We start from the raw sequence: 22,051 nt of genomic DNA, 5'->3' as shown, positions 1-22,051 counted from the left end.
CGTACCAGTTCACCTGAACCAGTGGCAGAAATTTTGTCCAGTTCGGTGAACCGGTAGCAATGCCAGCTGGCGACATCCCCGAACTGGTCCCCCTGTCACCGGTTGCTCACCCAACCTGCCCGGTTGCTATTCACTCGCCCTGATGCTTTGCATACTGGCTCTCAAAGAGGAGGTGGCTGGCCGCAGGTCACTGAAAACTGCTCTGGTCGGTGAAAAAGCTGCTGCCGTTGCCACCATTTTCTTTGTGCATGAGCATCCCATTGACTTGCAAATCCAAGTGGACATGAAGAAAATGGTGGCGCTGGCAGCAGCTTTTTTACCGACGGGGACTTTTCAGCAGCCTGCGGCCAGCCGCTGCCTTTTTGAGAACTGCTTTGCAAGCCACTCCCACTCGGTCACATGGCCGGAAAGCCACCCTCACTCAGTCACATGGCCAGCAAGCCACTCCCACAAAGCAGGCCACACCTACAGAAGAGGTTTCAAAAAAATTTGAAACCCATCACTGGTAAGCAACCAAAGAGGTGTGGTAGGGAAGTAAGCGGGGCTAGGACCGGGGTTTAGAAGGGGAAACGGAGGTGATTAGCAAAGGGAGAGTTGGGGTAGATAGCGAGAAATCCTATCTTTTCCTGTGGGTGTGGCTTGGTGGGGAGGGTGATGTGACTGAGTGGGCATCAGCATGAGTGATATCAGGTTGGCCATGCCCACTCAGTCACATGCCCCCCACCTAGCCACGGCCACTGAACCAATAGCAAAAATATTTGAATCCCACCACTACCTCTGCAGCCAATTGCTCTCTTGATTTCATTTTATATTCTCCCCATTCTTGTTCTAACAACTATCAATCATCTTCATTGATATATCAATTATTAACCATCTTTCTTTACCTACTACTTCTTTTCTGCAAAAAACTTATACTGAGACCCCAAAAGGCATTTTTAGGAAATCCTGCCATCCAAACCTCCAATTATGACCTTCTAATTCTAAGATCTTATTTCTCAGCAGAACCAACACTTTCATCCAAACTAAGCAGCGGGCATTTTCAAATCAGGCAGTCCCAATTCTCCTCATTTCTTTGCATCTTGAAGTGTTTTATGTTTAATCTTTGATTCCCCCACCCTCTTGCCATGAAAGGGAGATATTAGGTGTAACTTCCTGCCATTGTTTAAAGAATAGATCAGTCGTCAAAATAAATATTCTCTGGAAAAAAATCATGCTTGAAAAAACATTCATTTTTAACACAGAAATTGGGACATTTCCCCCAACTACAAATATTTTAATAATATGCTTTTAAACTGCGCAAGGAGTCACCCGTCTGATATGTGCATTCCTAGCAAACAAAATTTCTGCATAAGCCTTCATCATTAAAACATTTGATAAGAGCTTATGGGTGGAGATCAAAGTTTGGAATCTGCATGTTATAGTGCCTTGAAACTGTGCACATTTTTTTTCTATAAACAGGTCTTTCCCCATCAAATTTAAGCATTTTATAAACCTATTTCCCCCTCCCCAATAGTTTTGTATGGATTTCCAAGAACTTAAACTGTGACAACCATTTATGGCATTTTAATTTAATAACAATGCTAGACAATTTAGATCAGGGGTATCAAACTGAATTTCATTGACGGCTGTATCAGGATTGCACTTGACCTCGGGAGGGGCATGGCCAATTCAACATCATTTCGGGGACGTCTATAGTGGCCCGAGCACTCTGCCAGAGAAAACAAGCTCCCAAGCTCCATTTTCACTTGTGACAGCCTCCTGCAACCCTCTGCCAGCAAAAACAGAGCTCAGGGGGGTTGCCCACAGCCCTCACAAGCTCCGTTTTCACTGGCAGAGGCACCGTGGGCCTTTGATGTTTCCAGGGCAACTCTGTGGGCCAGTTCTAAGCACCCCACAGACTGGATCCAGCCCCCACGCCTTGAATTTGACACCCCTGATTTAGATTCTCCTTTTAAAATACTGGACAAGCTTTTATGTTGCATATATGAGAAATTACTATATATGATTGTGTTTTTTGTTAAAAAAAGAACCCTGATTGAACTTCTTCCTTTTGCTTAAAAATTAAGGTATGTTAAAATGAGACACCCTTTTGCCCTTTGTGTTCAATCAGGTCAGTCTAGCTCTTTAAAATGTTATAAACTCATTCAAGATTAAGGGACAGTCTGTGAATAAATGGCACCCTTGGTAGCAACTTAAGAGTTCTGAGGTCTAGCTCTTATTAAGTTGCAGAGATGGAATGATGGAAAACTAGAAATACCTTTATATTTTGCTCCCTTGACACATTTATTTTGAAGCAGTGATAAGAAGAGTCTATCAATTTCAATGTAACTCAGAATTTTATTTTTCCATTTATATTCAGCTCTATTTCTACATCAGTCAAGTTCAAATATTCCCTACTATGAAGCTTTTGGTATTCCTATCATACATACCTACCATGTTTCCCCGAAAATAAGACAAGATCTTATTTTCTTTTGAACCCCAAAATAAATGCTTAGCCTTATTTTCAGGGAGGTCTTCTTATTTTTGAGGTGCAGGAGGTGGCAAGAATGGTTTCCTCATGGTTGCTGCTATGTTGCCATATTTTCAGGGAGAGGGATTATTTTGGTGCATGCGCTCAAAAGCCCAATTGGGCTTATTATCCAAGGAGGTCTTATTTTCAGGGAAACAGGATAGCTGTGAATTATTTTCATTAATAAACATGTTTGTGAGGAGGAAGGACAATGAAGTATGTTCACTGCCTTGAGTTATTTATAAGCAATGATAAAGGTGGGATAAAAAAAATCAAGTTAAATCAATACACAAATAAACATAACTCCATTTTTAGACATTTGCATTCTGACCCAGATAAATTCTGTTTTGGCTATAAGATAAACTCATTTAAAAATCCAAGAGAAATGAAGCTTTTCTTTCCTCCACACATTAAATAAATTCCTCTGATAGAAAGGAGCTTGCCTTTAAATATACGTCAAGTCGTCTATGTTCAAGCATCCTGAACACAGAACAAGCAATTACAGGTAGTCCTTGACTTAGAACAGTTCATTTAGTGACCATTCGAAGTTACAATGAAACTGAAAAAAGGGACCTATGACCATTTTTCACACTTACAACTGTTGCAGCTTCCCCACACAATCATGTGATAAAAAGTCAGATGCTTGGCAACTGGTTCATACTTAAGTTAAAGTGTCCTGGGGGTCTTGTGATCATCTTTTGTGACCTTCTGCCATGAAAAGTCAATGGGAAAGTCAGATTCAATTAACAACCATGTTACTAGCTTAACAACTACAATGATTCACTTAACAACTGTGGCCAGAAAGCACGTAAAATGGGGCAAAATTCTCTGAACAAATGTCTTGCTTCACAACAAAAGTTTTACGCTGAATTGTGGTCATAGGTCAAGGACTACCTGTACGGCCCCTTCTTTGCCTAATGGATGGATGTTAGAATTGTACAGTGTAACTTTTGAAAACAGTACTCGTTAAGTTGGAAGGTTGGTTTTAAAATTTAAGTTTAGGCATTCTTTAAGAAATTAGCAATTAATCAAGTTCATTCATTTATTCATTCGATTTATATGGCTCCTCATACAGTATAAAGAATGGTTGCTGAAATTGGGTACGTCTTGTTTAATGAAAAGAAGGACTAGGGAGGGCATGATAGTAGTCTTTCAATATCTCAGGGGTTGCCACAAAAAAGAGGGGAGGTCAATCTATTCTGCAAAGCACCCGAGGGCAGAACAAGAAGCAATGAATGGAAACTAATTAAGGAAAGAAGCAATCTAGAACTAAGCAGAAATATCCTGACAGTTAGAACAATTAACCACTTGAACAACTTGCCTCCAGAGGTTGTAAATGCTCCAACACTGGGAGTTTTTAAGAAGAGATTGGACAACCATTTGTCTGAAATAGTATAGGGCTGTGATGGAGAACCTATGGCATGCGTGGTGGCACGCAGTGCCATTTGTTAGGGCATTCAAGGCGCCAACTGACCGGCTTTCTTTTAAGGCTGTTTTTTGCCCTCCAGAGGCTTCCTTAAAGCCTCTGAAGGCAAAAAACTGGCCCTACGGGCAAACTGGAAGTTTGGGAACAGGCTTCCGTTTTTGGCCTTAGGGCTATTTTTTGCCCTCTGGAGGCTTCAGGGAAACTTCTGAAGCCTCGGGGGGGGGGGAGGCTGTTTTTGCCCTCCCCAGGCGCCTAGAAATCCTCTGGAGCCTGTGGAGTGCGAAAAAGCTGTGCCAAAAGTGGGGAGGGAGCACTGGTTGCATGAGCGCATGCATGGTGGAGTCACATGCACACATGCACGGTGAGATCACGTGTATAGCATTATGGATGTAGGCACACCCACGCACAATCCCCCTACACTCCCCCTGCTTTTGGCACATGATCCCAAAAAGGTTAGCCATCACTGGTATTATAGGGTTTCCTGCCTAAGCAGGGGGTTGGACTAGAAGACCTCCAAGGTCCCTTTCAACTCTGTTATTCTAATCATTCTAATCATCTCAAACCAGTGGTTCTGGGTGGCGAACAATCATAAAATCAATTAAAGCTACAAACATAATGCAATAAATAAATAAATAAAAGGCAGATAAATTAATCTGTAGATGTCAAGTTTAAGTACATACTTAAAATATGAAGTGTTTTTAAACAAGCTTCATTTCCTGTCAAAAATAATTATATAAATCTAGCAATTTTATGGAGACAAACTTCTTTAGTCATCATTTTATTTTTAGGTTAAGACATATGTTAAGTAGGGAAATTCATTTTCTGTAAATGTAGCATTAGCTTTTCTTCTTTGGGTGTGTTACACACATCTAGAAGGTATTTAGCAGTGTCCACAATTTCTATCCATATTCATAAGATAGTTGGAAAGATGTTAACTTTTCAGAATCAGGAACAGGTGATTAACGAAAGTGATAATCTGTAGTTCCTTTACTATCCCTATTTCAAAGTGAAGCCAATTCTGCATTGACTTTTAATGTTAACAATTTGCAGGAAATTTTGCAAATATTGCAACATTTGCAATAACGACCTTTGTTTCAAGGTGTTCTGTGTTATTCTGATTACATAATCTCTCATCATTTTTCTCAATCTTGGCACATTCTAGGTATATAAATTTCAATTCATTAAAAAAAAATCCGCACAATTAGAATTTATTACAATCTTTTAAACTTTGCTGTCTTCCATTAAAATTCACTCCCCAAATATGCTCTGGAATAATATGATGGTATTTCCTGGATATGGGATCAGGTAGGGGGGTGGGGAGTAAACCCTGATCTTATGAGGTAATTTATTCCAAAATGAGGATGCTGTCATTGATAATATTTTTCTCCAGCTCCTCATCCTCCTGGCCCCTCCAGAAGAAAATACACAGGGCAGGTGGAGCCTGTCTAAAGAAAGTGTTGTCATAGTAATAGCAATAGCACTTTCACTTATATACCGTTTCATAGACCTGTATAGCCCTCTCTAAGCGGTTTACAGAGTCAGCCTATAGCCGCCAACAATCTGGGTCCTCATTTTACCAACCTCAGAAGGATGGAAGGCTGAGTCAACCTTGAGCCATTCAGAATTGAACTCCTGGCTGTGTGCAGTGAGTTAGCCTGCAATACTGCATTCTAACCACTGTGCCACCACACCACAGCTCAGAACAAGACTCAATGCAACTAGGGTCAATTTGTAGTAAAAAAAATATTTCCAATGAAGCTTCTGAGAGGCACAGTGCAAAAACTTTGATTTGGAGATATTATTTTTCCTAAATTGTTTACATGGGAATCTTTTGAGCAATCATGTTAACTGTTTTCCAGTTAAATTATGATAATAAGTCCAGCGGCACACCATTGTATGGTTGTATGCTATTTCCAAACTCAAAAGCATATATCTCCAAATCCCAGCTGTTGATAAACAACTTCAGTTTGAGAGGATAAATAAAATTACATTTGGAAGCTGGGTAGCACTTTTTATGAGTTCAACATGTTTTATAACCATGCTTTTTGTATTCCTTTCAAGAACCAAATTACATCCTTTGAGTCACATTTTGCACACAGGGGGCTGAAGCTTAGAGGCAAAGGCTTGCTTGGAACTATCTAGTAATTAACCATCTAGTAGCTGGTGTCAAGAGACAAGGGTCATGCCAGGAATAAAATCCTAACAAACATTTCAACCCATATAAAAGCATCTTAAGTCAAATGAATACTAGGAGTAGTGCCTTCCCTTCTAACTCCCCCCCTCCTCCTATTCCTCTCCTCCTCCTCCTCCTCCTTCCAGGAAAAAACACAGTGTGGCTTCTACTGCTGGTATGTTTGCAGGGCTCCCTTCAACATGGTTAAAATAAAGGGTCCAGTTTCTCACAAAAAACAGTCAAGGCTCCATGACATACAGGATTTAGCACTGTTTTGCATGTCAGCATTAGCCCTTTCACCTATGATGGCTTCTTGTTTCCTAGTAGCCAGCTAAAGCTGTAGACTGATAACTGTGATGTGACTGAAAGATGCAATAGTCCTATATGCAGGTTTTAAGCAAAGGTTAAACACTAAGATGCTAGGTTTAATCTCGCCAAGATTATAACCAGGGAATGCACTTTTTAGTTGAAATCAGAAATTAAGCATCAAAGATTAAAAATAACCTTTTAACAAGATGCCCCTTTTGCTTTAGGCAAGGATATAAAAGGTGTGTTATTCTGATTTACTTGTTTTCTTATAGCCCGACCCCCAACTCATTATGTTATGTATGTTATGATTTTAGTTTAGATCCAGGTCATTTTAGGGAAGCTGAGATAGAACTGCAGATTTTCCTATTTCTGAAAATAAAATAAAAAAATCTAGATGCTATATCACTTTTTCCTCCTATTTGCAGATTTGGCAAAATAGACATTTCACACACACTTTTTGTTAGAAGATAGAGTAGAGCAGTTATGAGTGTTTGCTCTAGTCACCTTTTATTACAAAGCAAAGTTACACTAGCTGAAAGGCACAACTGTCTTATACCAATATTTATCTTCTTACTGCTGTTCCATATTAACAGCAATCCTACATTCATGGAGAATCTGAGTCAAGATATCCATTAGATTTGAGAAGACAATAAAGTTATGTTCCTTTCAGGCTAATAACTATGGATTGGGATCTGTTCAACCTGATAATATTTGGTGGCATAGTAAATGTTTTTCAAATTACTTTTACACTTTCTCAGAAAGGTCCAAAAATCAAGCAAATATGATTCAAATTAAAACAACAGATTTCAAACGAAGTAATAACAATAGCTGTAGCTAGAATAAGAACCTGTAAAACCTGGAAAAAATTACTTATTGGTAGGTTTTATACAATGTAAGAGTATATACTGTAGTAGAAGGAGTAATAGAACCTGGTGGGTAGAATCAAAAGAGGAATCAGCCTAACATTTCTACTTAGCCACAAACAGACTAAGTCCAGCACTTTTTGAATTCCATTGGCCATTATTGAACGCCAAGATAGTACTAACCTGTTAGTTGAGTAGATTCTTGTACATAGGCATGAGTAGTAATAAATGTTTAATTGGGATTTCAAGTGTGGTCCTGATCTTTCACAACTGACATATACTGATTATAAAATGGGTATCAAACTCTTGGACCATCTGGTCCTGAAGTCATATGTCATAAGCAGAAAATGAGAAGCATTTCTCAGTTTTCTGACAAAATATTTGCAAACTGATTTCAAGCAATAACGTGGATTCTCTTAGTAAACAGGCTTCTGGGCCATACTTACCCAGAATAAAAACAGTATGCTCAGAATTTCACAAATGAAGAAAAAATGTTATTGCTATTCTAATGTTAACTCAGATGCCATAGTACTAAAGACAATAACCTTGAGATACAAGTCGGTGTACTTAAATGAGTTAATATCTGAGTTAGCAGATGTACTACCAACAATAAAGACTGAACCTTGAAGCGCTATGTAAATTTATCAGAAAACCATGTGTCAATGTCCCGACACCAATGTATTGTCACCAGCATGAAATGTCAATCAGTAAGTTGCCATGGTATAATGCTAACATACATTTTAATGTCATTTATTCATAAACATGTTCAAGGCTATTGGCTGATATAAAAACCTATGGGAACTCCAGAACTATTGACACAAGAGTAAGTCCTTACACACTAGGTTTGCCAAGATAGGTTAGGAACACCAATGGAGCCTGACCAGCTAGTTATTAGGTAATAATGGAGGGATGAGTGTGAATGAGGTAAGTGAATGAGAAGGTGAACTATACACTCAGTATGCCTACATTGCTTTCTTGAATTATTTCTGGATTTTTTTAAAAGACAGTTTGACTTGTCAATCAATGTAATTGTCTGACAATTAAAGGTTTCCCTTAAAAAGAGCAGAACAAATACGTTAAGTATCCTTTAACACAACCTTTCCTACTGAGCTTTGGATGGCCCTAATCCTCTTGGCTTTCACAAAAGCTGCTAAAACTTGGTTTTCCTCTCAAGTATTAGGTCCTGCATGCTAGGAGAGCCTCTGTAGGTGTGCATTTTATGGTGCTTTATTTGCTTGGGTTTTTGTGTGTGTGTATACTGTACTGTTTGAATGGATTAGAGGTTTTATATTGGTTTTTCTATTATAGTTCATCATCCAGATCTATACATCATTTATAAATGTTTGCGGTTCTTTTTTTTTAAAAAAATGTGTCTATTATATTTATGTTCTATAATTATATTTTATTCCAATATCCTATGTCAAAAATGCAGTCAAACTTTGTAAAGAGATTTTTTTTCAAAACTGAGCAAACAGACTTAGTACAATTAAACCACGGGGGAAGCCTTTTAAAGCCTGCATGCTAATAGCTTCACAGATTAATCGGAGAGAGTGCCATTTTATACATATAGAACATGTCCTACTGTTTCTCCACTGTAATTCTATATCTCCAGAGACACATTACTCTACATAACCCTCAAAGAATCCTTTCTCTAGTAACAACTAGAATAATGTCCTTACAATGTACCATAAAGTACACTTTAAAGCAAGGGCGTCCAACCTTGGCAACTTTAAGACTTGTGGTCTTCAAACTCCCAGAATTCTCCAGACAGAAAGACTGGGGTCTCAAAGTCCACAAGTCTTAAAATTGCTAAGGTTGGACACCCCCTACTTTCAAGCATTTGATAGTTCCTAAGACTTCACAGATGTTTTTTCCCAATGTTTTCTTCCTATACACAATGTATAAACATGGAATGCTTAAACTGAAATGGAAAATGATGTGCTTAATCAGGAGCAGCAGAACAATTAAGCATATGAATGTTACTTTTGCCCTGAATATACTTGCACAATTATGATCTTACTCATTTTGTGAGTATCTTTGCCTTCACCATGATCCTTGATGGACTTGAGATATTTATGTTCTCTCACAATGTTAAGTTTCATTAGCTGATCGTGATCATCCTACACAAAAAATATGTCCTGGACTTGTGTAGAAGATATTGAAGTAATTTACTAGAAGGTTGCGTTGAAGACATGAAAGGAATGCTTTCTTTATTTATGGCCTCCTTCATGGCTGACCAGTTTTCTTTTCTTATTGGAACATCTATTAACATGTTTTCTCCTGAGGATGCTATCAAATAGGCTCTGCCTCAGCATCTGCCACTTTTGCTTTCATATCACTAAGTTTATCCTGAATTATTTTTTCTTTTTTTTTTGATAAAAATATGGTTATATATTAGAATGAAATAAGAACAATTTCTCAAAGTGGAAAAAAATAAGAAGGCTACAATAAGAGGATCCTTAACTATGGCAAGATCTAAAGAAGCTATTTCTAGCCTAAAATCACTTTTTTTCCACAGTAACCAAATTAATTCACCTTTTTCTCAAGTTTGGAATTTTATTTAGAGCTGCATCTTGGCATTTAAATAAGCTCATTTAGGAAGGATTGTATCTCTTTTCGCTGTTGCCATGTTCAGCTATTCAGATCTGGAAATGGTCAGGAACAAAGAAAGAATTCCACAAATTTACTTTAGAGGTAAAGCTAACATTAAAGTGTGAGAGAAAATAACCATCACAAGAGTGGTATATCGCTATTGATCAGTGTGAGTGACTTATCCATCCTAACTGCAGGATAGGATGCACTGCAGGCTCCTGGGAGCTACTGCCAGAATGCTGATCAGCTCTTGATGGTCACTGGTGCAGCAGAGTCATAGAGATGGAGCAGAGCAGCTTGCAGTGATGTGGTTGGGCCAGCTTGGCTTCTGAAGCAGCTGCTTAGCCCCAAACTACTCCAATACAGTAGCTATGCCATTGAACAACCACAAAAAGATTTGGAACTCTGAACGTCTGTCAGATTGAAAAAATATAACCACAAAGTACTGTATACTGCAATGATGGAGAACCTTTTTCTTATGGCGTGCCAAAATTGTCCCCACACCAATTCAATTCTTCCTGTCCACCTGCGCATGTGTGTGCGACTTCTCCCCCCTCCGCACATGTGTGCACGAACCCTTCCCAGGCTCCGGAGGCTTTCCTGAAGCCTGTGGAGGGTGAAAATGGCATCCCCCGGCCCCCAGAAGGCTGAAAATCAGCTGGCTGGTGTGCGCATGTGTGCTGGAGCTGACTGCTGGCATGCCAGCAAATATGGCTCCATGTGCCACCTGTGGCATGCGTGCCATAGGTTCACCATCACGGGTATACTGTCTAGAAATTATTAGGCGAAACCAAACCGAACAACTACTTCCTACGTTATAACAATTCCTCTTACAATACTTTTCTATTAAGAAGTGGGAGAATTTACAACAGTCCAGATGAGATCAGGTCTAGCCAGAAATTTGGGTAGTAGCAAAAAGGCAACAAGAAAAGACAACATGTTGAAATGGGCCTGAAACAAGAGTTTGGTACAACATAGTAGAACAATGGAATCCCAGTCTCAGTTCCCCCTTATATTCATCAATTTATATCCTTCACTGAGACACTATCACCAAAATTCATACCTCACATCTTTTACTTTAGACTTACGTACGCCTGAACTTTGGTAATTCAATGTTTTCCTTTTATTCCAATTTGCAAAGACGAGATAGTTGGACCATAGGCTGAGAAGGAGAGATATCAGGAACAGCTAGTGAGTTTTGCTTCTCTACCAATGATGTAATAAGATTAACACTGCTATCCCCCCCCCCCCCACTGATAGATCCAGTTGGAATGGCTGTCCTGAAATTTATTTAGTTCTGACCTTAAGAAGAGATGTGCTTCAGCTCCCAGAAAGTCAACTCTCTAAGCCAGAAATCTATTTAACATTTTCCCCATTAGGGCCAATTATTAATATGGTTTAGATATTTGCAGTGTGAACCTTGGTAACTCATTGGCTTGATTCAAATATAAGGGAAGTGTTGGGAGACCCTAAATTTTATTCTGGGTGAAGATTTACAAGTAAGCTGTAAAATACTTTCCCCTTAGTCCTGCCTACTCCTTTTTTCTTTATCTGGTTATACACAGCTCTCTCTCTCTCTACATACACACAGATGCAGACATACACATAGTTGTTTCCTTCTCAAAGTATCAAGCTCTAGCATGGCAGCATGGCTCTTGTAGATATCTAGTTGTGTATACAGAAATATTCAAGAAGTATCTATAAAAATACAGTGGTACCTTGATACTCAACTGCTTTGAAACATATTGAATTTGGTACTTGACACATTTTGATATGAAAAATTTGTCCCGCAACTCCCGGAACCAATTAACAATGAGTACCAAGGTCCCACTGTATTCATTAAAGGCTCCAACAATGGGAGGCAAGCCCAGCATTCTATTCCAAAGCACATATGAGATGCTGCAGCCCAGGGGTGGGTTCCGGCAGTCACCACTACCGATTCACTCGTGGCTCCACCGTACGCTTGATGCACGCTGCACGCGCTTGATGTGTACTGCATGCGCATATGCAGTGCAATAAAAACTGCTCTGCGCATGTGCAGAAGCAAAAAATAAGATGGCGCCGCCTATGGCGCCGCCGGGAGAACTGGTTTGGGGGCATGGCAGGCCTAGGTTGCTGCCGGTTTCAGTGACCCAGGCTGCCAAACCACTACCAGTTTGGCCGAACCCATCTGATCGAGTAGGAACCCACCTCTGCTCTAGTCTGAACCACATTGCTAATTTGTATGAGAGAAAGGCCAGGCTCATCAAGACATTCTGTCTGTTGATTCCCAAGAGAAGAGGGAATAAAGACTAATCAGCATCATTACGGTATATTTCACAGAGCTTCGGGCTGGATCCAAACAGCTGTTATTCCTTGAGCAGAAGAGAATGAGCTAGAGAGGGTAGGGTGCCACTGTAAGGGAGGCAGAGGAGAGCTGATATTAATGTTGTTTTCCCGTCAGAGTTTTGTGAGTTATCTGTTAATCATTCCGGATAATCCTTCAACTATCCAGAGTGGGTATTTAGGGCCTAGAGAGATGCAAGGTAAAAGAAAACTCAGGAAATTCACGAGAGGTCAGCCGAGTGTCACTATCCAAGTCATAGCCATTCAGATTCTGTTCCTGCATGCCATCTCATTCTGCAAACTGGTTTAATAAAAGGGCTGCATAAAATGGAAAAGCCCATTAAGATACAGTTCTTTTTAAAAATGAGATGCATTTGACAATGTCTCCAATTAAATTTTAAAAAGAAGCACCTGCATTAAGGATTATTCTACACAGCAGAAGAATTTCATTATAAGAGACAGTATTGGGAGCCTATAATGGCCTCAATATTAATTACAATGGAATCTCACAGACATTAGACATTTATTTATAGACTTTCTCCTTCTACTCAATCCAAAATCCTTTAGAACTGGAGACTGAAAATAGAGAATAATGAAAACTACATTTGCCTATAGCAATGAAAATGTAACTATTGCTTTGTTAAATGGGAATGTCGCTTTACTATATCGAGCTCCTTTAGACTAGCTTTGCATGTGTGCTATTCTATATCTCATTCATTTTTACTGAATCTAACTCCAGTGCCTTTTTAATAAGCCTCCTATTTAAAAGGGAAAACCTGATTTCCATATATTTGATCTTTTCCTTGGACGTCAGTTACAAATGCAATCTCTGGAAAAGTTATAAAGGTATTTAATTTTGTAAATTGCATGTAATTCAACTGAAGTATAAATCCTTAAATGAACTATTTTCCTAAGAGTTTGCTTGAGCAGATCCGTATGGCAAAATTATTACACTGAACTGCATTTAAAATAGAATTAAATGTTTTCTGTCAAGCTGTAGAATGTACTTAGAACAATGAGAATCCCCGAATGGCTCACTGTCCTCATGATAAATCTATATATATATAGTAGGTGTAGAATTTACAGTACAGGCAGAATACGATGAAGCAGACTGGCTTCAGGTTGGTAAAATAGTCAGTCAAGGCTCCATACTTTCCCCTTATTTATTCAGCCTACATTTAAGAGAAACTGAACTGGAAGAAGATTATCATAGTTTTAAAATTGGAACTAAACAAATGCAAAGAATCTATAAAGTCTAAGTAAGAAAAATCAAGGAGAAAAGTAAAAAAAATGGGACAAGTAAAACAACTAGCTTTAGAACTGGCAATGAAGTTACTAAATCTTCTAGACATGATTGTTGGATCATGTCTGCCTTTTAAGACCAATCATTAAAAATAAAGATACAAGCAGTCAAGAAATATGCCATTGACCAGCACTTGGTAGAATAGCCATAAAGACATTCAGATGCCAGGATATGTCTACGCCTACAAAGATGAGAATTGTGCAAGCAAAGCAGTGGTGGGTTCCGGATCCCGTTCCAACTGGTACAGTTGGAACGGGAACGGCATCGCCCACATGGACGCACGCAGCATGCGCGCATGCATCATAGCTGCCAGCAATCCTTCAGCAAGCCTCCACGATGCTCCAGCTGCTCAGCGGAGCATCGCACAAGTTCCATATGCTCCATGTACCTGCGCGGAAGCACCAAAGGCTTTAAAGAACAGATAAGGAGCAAGGGCGGCCACTGGGCCTTCTGAAGCACTGTACCGGAATGGTACCTGGTACTTCGGGCAGGCTCCGGTACGCCCGTACCGGGCCGTACCACCTGCAACCCACCACTGAAGCAAAGGTATTCCCATTGGTATTCTGTGGAAGCAAAAACTGCACTTTGAAAATACAGGATAGAAAAAGTATTGATACTTTTGAACCTTGATGCTGGAAAAGACTCCAGGCAGGGCATATGTTGCAAAGCCAAGAAACCAAACATATTTGGGTTTATTAACAAATTAATCCACAGTTCTCACTCCAGGAATAAATGACCAAGCTCAAATTATCCTCCTTATGACACATTATGCAAAGACCTAATTCTCTGGGGAAGGTTCTAATGCTACAAAATATGGAAGGAAAGAAAAGAAGAAGACAATCAGCAATGAAGTGGGTGGACTCAGAAACTTTTGCTCTTCTCCCTGCGAAAAGGAAGAGTCAAGGTGGCTCCCCTCTGTCCTCGTTTTTGTACTTATAAATGAAGCCTGCCTTTTGAAACTACCTTTGGGGAAAAAAATATCTGGTATTCTTTTAATACCTCCTCTGAGGGTGCTCTGGACCTCTTCTGTTACGTGGACTTTCTGGATTTTGATTATTTGAGTTTTCTCTTTCTGGTGTACCTCCGTGTCTTGGAACAGTGAAGGCGAATTAACTTTTTACTTTCAGATTTGCCTGCCATGTTGGACCAGACCGGCTGCGCACTCCACTGATGCCATTTTCTTTGTAAAAGATTTACCATCTCTGAACTTAGACAATGGGACCTAAGAAACCACCAACGGGCAAGTCATTCTCAGCTCCTGCCTCAGCAACCTCCAGCAGCTGAAAATTACTTCATTGTTACAAAAAGAAGGGGCTGGAGAGAGTTCAAAAGAATTATCTGTCAACCAAAAGTTTCAGGAAATTATGAGAGGTCAAAACGAACTGAGGAAGGAGGTGGCAGATTTTAAAGACGAATTCAGAGGGGTACAACATAACACAACAGAAAATAGACAAAGAATTGTGGTGCTGGAGGAGGGGGCAACTGGGACGGGGGAAGAGGTTTAGGAGGTCCAAAAGGGAAATTTAGAATTGGAAAACTTTATGGCCAAAATAGAACTTGAAAGAATGTCTTTTTTTCTCAGGTTCCAGAACCTACCAGAGACAGAAAACGAAGATCTTAAAGATATTGTGAGCACAATTTTAGCAGAATACCTTAAGAGAAACAAATAACAGTTGTGGTGGGATATGGACCTGGTTTATAGAATTAATTCAGCATATGCTAAAACCCATAATGTTCCAAGAGAGGTACATGTTAAATTTCTTAGGAGGACCATGAGGGATGAGGTGCTAGGGGCCCAAAGGGAGGGACCTTTATAATATCAAGATAAAGAAATTACCATTCTTAAGCAAATTCCGAAAAAGATAAGAGAAAGAAGGAGGAAGTATTCTTCCTTATCAAAGAAACTATACAATAGAGAAATTTGGTTTAGATGGTTATTGTCAGAGGGAATGCTGATTTTCTGGGAGGGAAGCAGAATTAGAATTAAGACAGTGGATGAGGCTGAAGCCTTTATTAAAAAACATTTTTCTCACCTAGAGGATGAAAATAGGGGAGGTTGTGAAAAAGGCAGCAATGTACAAGACATGGGGGAGGGGGCTGTGGCCCCACCTGGGGACAGGGAGGAGGGAGAAATAGCGAAAAGGCTCAGATCACAAAAATAAATGTATTCGAAATATTATTGTAATTGTTGATATACTAGAAAGTGACAAAGAAAGAGATGATTGAACACATGGTTGATATAAAGTAAGAATTCTGTTTATGCTTATCTTCTATACCAGTGATGGCGAACCTATGGCACGCGTGCCACAGGTGGCACGCGGAGCCATTTGTCAGGGCACGCGAGGCATGCGCGCGCTGGCCAGCTGAATTCACCTTTTTAAAAGCCATTTTTCACCCTCCCCAGGCTCCAGAGGCTTTATAGGAGCCTGGGGAGGGCAAAAAGAGCCTCCCCCGCCCCCACCCGAGGCCCTCTGGAGGCTTCAGGGACCATCTGGAGGCTTCCCTGAAGCCTTCGGAATGCTTAAAACAACCCTCCAATCAAACCGGAAGTGACTTCCGGTTTGCTCAGAGGGTAGTTTTAAGCGTTCCGAAGGCTTCAGGGACCGTCCGGAGGCTTCCCTGACGCCTTCGGAGCGCTTAAAACGACCCTCCGAGCAAACTGGAAGTCACTTCCGGTTTACTCAGAGGGTGGTTTTAAGCGTTCCAAAGGCTTCAGGGACTGTCCGGAGGCTTCCCTGACGCCTTCGGAGCGCTTAAAACGACCCTCTGAGCAAACCGGAAGTCACTTCCGGTTTGCTCGGAGGGTCGTTTTAAGCATTCCGAAGGCTTCAGGGAAGCCTCCGGACGGTCCCTGAAGCCTCCGGAGGGCCTTGGGGGGGCGGCGGGGGAGGCTCTTTTCGCCCTCCCCAGGCTCCTATAGAGCCTCTGGAGCCTGGGGAGGGTGAAAAATGGCTTTTAAAAAGGTGAATTCAGCTGGCCAGTGCACGCATGCCTCGCGTGCCCTGACAAATGGCTCCGCGTGCCACCTGCCCAGACATCATCATGTCCCATTTTTGATACTCTGGCACATGCTCACATTTGTGAACTGGTAGCAAAGGTAAATTGATTTCACCCCTGACTCCAGGTTTGATCTTGGGAGGCCCCACACAGGTTACATGTAAGTCTCCCTCTCTCTGCTCAGGGGATGAAAATATTGCTTGGATTTTGGCATGTAGGATTTTCAGCTGCTAAGTAGAGAGACAATCACATACTAACTGCACTGGGCCTCCCTTGGTCTCCCCCACATCCCTGAGGAACCTCCGCTTCTTACTCCAGACTCCATCCTCTTAATGACTTGCAAGTTCACTTAACGACTACACCCAGGAGTGCCAAGTTTGTGGTTGTTGAGCAAAGCAGTCACTTTGTGTCTCAATTAATGACTGCTGGTTCAATGACCAAGATTCTGGTCCCAATTTTGATTATAAGTCAAGGAGTATCAAAATCAGTATTTTAAAATAAGCACCAGAAACTACTATAGTCAAGAAAAAAATTAACTACATGTTTTAATTTTGGTGAGAATAATAATGGATTGAAAAGGAAAAGGAAAATATATTTGGTCATAGAGGCCAAATGAAATTTCTAAAAAAGCTTGTGAAAAGAAACTGAAATGGGTCATATTGCATTGGTAGAAATCAGATTTAGCCAGTATATTATTACATAAAGAGGGTTAGTTGTAGATTCCTTGTTTATAGTTTATATAATAGACCTCTGAAAAAGAGAAAGAAATCTGTGAACTCAGAGGTAGCAGAAAATTGGGAGTATAATTTTACCTTAGGAACATATACTTTGATAAAGATTATTTGTCACAAAAGTCTTTTATAATTTGGGAGAGAAGAAAGTACTATCTCAGATCATTTGACTATAAATATATTTCAAATGTGAAATATGAACTATTAAGTAGGAGGAATCTAAAATGAGAACTCCTATTAAGGCTACTTTGGTTATCCAACAAGGAAGTTCAGTTTCTTCTTTCTCGGGTATATATAATGGTATGCAGGGACGTGCAGTCAGGGGAGGCAAGGGAGGCAGAGCCTCACCTCTCTTCATGAAATAATATTATATTATATTATATTATATTATATTATATTATATTATATTATATTATATTATATTATATATAAATATTATGATACTATATACATCTGTCCGGCCGCGCCCGGGAGCTGCGGAGGCAGAAATGTTGTCGGCGCTCCCGGATGATGAAGCCACGAAAGCGACTGGGGAACGAGAACCTTCCTGCATCTGCTGGACTTGCGCAAAGTCCAGCAGAGGCAGGAAGGTTCTCGTCGTTCCCCAGTCACTTTCTAGGACTGCGGAGCGCGAGCCGGCGGAGCACGCTCAGGAAGGCGGGGAATGGGATCACGTGTGCTGGAGGCTGAGGCAGCCTCAGCCTCCAGCACACGTGGTCCCATTCCCTGCCTTCCTGATGACGTCACCAGCCTCACCAGCAGTAAACCTCTCCGCACGTCACTGATGGTATGTGAGAAAGACTTTTGAGAAACAGGTCAAAAAGATGCTGCCTAGGGAAAGCTGAGATAAAAAGGACATAACCAGCAGCTGCGTAATGGGCAGAGAAAGAGGTTCCGAAGAAACCCTCTCTAACCTCTCAGACCATAAAGGAGATGGTGGGGGATTTGTACTTTCAAATTGGCAATGTCCAGTGGTGGGATTCAAAACATTTTATTGTCGGTTCGGTGGGCATGGCTTTGTGGGCGTGGTGTGGCTTTCTGGGCATGGCAAGGAAAGGATACTGCAAAATCCCTATTCCCTCCACACTCCACTAACCTGCTTTCCAGCTCTGTTCTCCTGTACAGGGCAACAAAAGAAGATCAGCTGGGAGGCAATTGGTGCAGCCTATTTGCCAGTTCTCTAAACTACTCAAAGTTTCTGCTATCGGTTCTCCAGAACCTGTCAGAACTGGTGGAATACCACCTCTGGCAAGGTTCTGTTAATGTAGCCTTACAATGAAGTAGAAGTAGTTCATCTGGTCATGCCAATCAATATGTGTTTTACTAATCAGAGCACAGAACATATCTTAACAACATTGGAAGGAACAGTAGAGGTTTTCTCATCCAACCCCCTGCTTGAGTAGGAGAGTTTATACCATTCTGGACAAATGGTTGTCCAATGTCTTCTTGAAAAGCTCCAGCGATGGAACACCCACAAATTCTAGGGCCAAGCCATTTGACTGATTAATTGTTCTCATTGTCAGAAAATTTCTCATTGGTTCTAGCATGGATTTCTCTCTAGTAATCTTCCATCTGTTATTTCTTGTCAGGTGCTTTGGAGAATAGGTTGACCTCCTGTTCTTTGTGACAGCCCCTCAAGTATTGGAAAACTGTTACTGTGTCATGCCTAGTCCTTTTGATCAAAAGGCTAAACATACCTAGTTCCTGTTCAACCCATTCTCCATACAATTTAGCCTCCTAATCATCTTTGTTGCTCTTCTCTGCACTCTTTTTAGAATCTCAACATCTTTTTTATATTGAGGACAGAAGTGAACACGGTATTCCAAACAAAAACAGAACAACAAATGAATAAAAAAGAGAAAAATATTTCATTTCATACAATTAACTTTACATATGACCCCAGAGAGACCCATCTCAAGAAAACTTTGATGGTGCAATTCAAAAACTACTAAACATATTCAGTAACTATTAATCAATGGTTTAGCTTTTAAAAAATATCAATTCACAAGGAGGTCCCATCCCAATTTAATACAGAGAAATTGTTCATAAAGGGTTTGTCAAGAATTAGCCTTGGCACATAGGCCATCACATTTTTTGATCCATTAATTTCCTTAATAAATTGTGGCAATGTTGTAGACATAATACATTTCAGCCATTGTTAATAACTCTGCAAGGTATTTCAGTATGAGGAAGATGGTGTAAAAGATATGTTGCTGGCTCAGAGTTTGTCAGTGGGTGACCCTTTTTCCATAGTACTGTGAAAAGGAGGCCAGTAGAAGAAAGCAATTGCTGGGCACAGCAAAGATATAAATGGATGAATTTATTTGTGCCTGCCCCTTTAAGCTCTCTGAAGCAAAGCTTTAAAACCAGTGGTATCTCCTTTAAAGCTTCAGACTATTCAGTCCAATCATAATGTTCAACTAAAGAGATAAGGTCACTAGGTTGCAGGCGTTTTTTCATCTTACTCTTCCCACTAAGCAATTCTGGCAAGCCACCCTCAGGGGAAGAAGTTTAGAATTTAGAGCGGTGTTGGCGAACCTTTTCGGCACCAAGTGCCCAAATCAGAATCCTTGCATGCCAAGAGTCCCGGAAACCCAAAGACCAGCTGGATGGCGCCTCCCACCTGCTCTTCTGGTTTCTGGTGCGTGCATGCATGCTGGCCAGCTGGTCTGTGCATGCTGGAGCCTCAGAAACCCAAAGATCAGCTGGCAACGGCGTGTGTGCCGACAGAGAGGGCTCTGTGTGCTTCCTCTGGCATGCGTGCCATAGATTTGCCATCACGACTTTAGAGGGTCCCTTTCCAGGATATGAGCTAACTTCTTTGCTGTTTACACCTTGCTCTTCCTATTTGAGGGAAGAGCTCAGTTCTCCATCAAGAAAGGCAGATGTTTTAAGACCAAGGTCTCTTTGAAGTTTTAGTGACCCGAATAGCTGAGTAGGATTTTTTTAAAAAATAAATAAATAAAATATTTTTAAAAGTATAATTATAGATGCAGAGATAATTATTGATGTTATGCCAATAATGCTCAATGTGACTTTAATAAGAGATGCTAAGCAGAGTAGCTTGAGTTGCTTTCATTATACTGAAAAGAGAAATACAACTTAATAATAGTAGCAGTTAAGCAGGAACGTTTTCCACCTTTTGCTTTCTCTGGCCTCGGTTTGTATTTGCCTACTCCTTCCCTCCTCAAGTCCCTTCCCTCACAGCCTTCAAAGCTCATCAGTGACTAGGTCTGAAAAGACTCACTCCCTGACCATGGGGGTCTCTCTATCTTTTCTGTTCAGAGAAAACTGAAAGGATTTGCCCAGTGAGGTTAAAAACCCAAAGTTCAGCCTTAGCTTCTGCAACATTTTTAGTAATGTTTAGAATGGAAAAGTAGTAAGGGTGAGTATCAGATGGGCTGAGGATTCAACACTGCTAGCATTTAAAAGGCAGAGATACACAACGATTGTTATATGTTGCAGAAATAGCTGGATCAATTTCATTCTGTCATTAACCGAGACAAAGCTGTTCAGCCAGAAAATCACAATCGAATGCACAGATTTTTTTTCTTTAAAAAAAGGAGATATCAGACTTAGCAACAGTAAAAAAAAAAAAACCTGAAGACTGAAAATGAGGCTCTATGAAGAGCTACTGAAGGATCTAGGAACGATTAGCCTTCAGAAGAAAACCTCCGGTGGGGAGGAGAGGACTGTATTTGAAAGAATGTCACATAGAAGAAAGCCAAGATCTATTCTTTATTGTCCCACAGGGCATGACACAGATAAGTTAAATGAAGATAAATTCCAGTTGCAAGTTAGGGAAAAATTTTTAACAATAAGAGCAGTTGAGTAGTGGAACCAATTATCCAAGAAAGCAGTGCATTCTCCTTCAGTAAATGTGTGGAGGAGTAAAAGGAGCAGAACTTGTCCAAGGTTGCATTAATTTGGATTTCTGCATGGATCCGAGAGTTGAACTGAAAGAATCCTTCAAAGAGGCCTTAGGTACACTGAGCTTCATCCTTCATCCCCATCATTAAAAATCAAATTATTTTTAAGATAAGACAAGGCTGTTTAAAAACTGTCATTGTCATCCCCGATAACCAACTTTAAGACTGTCCTAAATGTGATACAAAAACAACCAAGCAGTAATAGTATTTTGCTACCACACCACTAAGTTACTATCTGAAGTTGTTCTTCCAACCACTCTTTATAAACCCTGCTCTAAAATCAGAGAATACCAACTCCTACTGGCAACTATATAATTCTCCTAATAAGCTTCTTGATCAAGAAGAAACCCATGTAGTCTCAATTCTCTTTTGCTTAAGCAACAAGTCACATCATCATCATGATGATGAAAACTTAAAGCAAAAATGCCTGATAATCAGGATAAACATCTAGACCAGGGAAGTCCAAACTTGGCAATTTTAAGACCTGTGGACTTCAATTCCCAGAATTCCTCAGCCGGGAGAGTTGCTTTTTACCCAAATCCGAAAGTAAAAATAACGTTAAGTTTCTTTAATATATTTAAAAGTCTACACAATATGTCAACATGTTAACTTAACCTTTAGCGCTAAAATCCCAATAATGGAATATAGCTTTCAGAGTATATATCATTTGATTTATTTAGAGACTGAATGCAGATAAGCCATTTTCTGGAGAAACTCTCTGCAGATAGTATTTTGAATTTGGACCATCCATCTAAGTTAAATCCAGATATCGAAGAAAGGGAGACATTTCATCTTTACCAATCACAACAGAAACAGAAGATAAGCACAGCTCAGTCTGATATTCAAGAAACCTCGCCTATTTTTCTTCTAGAGACATTTGTTTATTCAGGCATT

Source organism: Natrix helvetica (genome assembly GCF_964273705.1).
Source record: "Natrix helvetica genome assembly, chromosome: 2".
Lineage (NCBI taxonomy): Eukaryota > Metazoa > Chordata > Lepidosauria > Squamata > Natricidae > Natrix > Natrix helvetica.
This window is presented reverse-complemented; position numbering follows the sequence as displayed.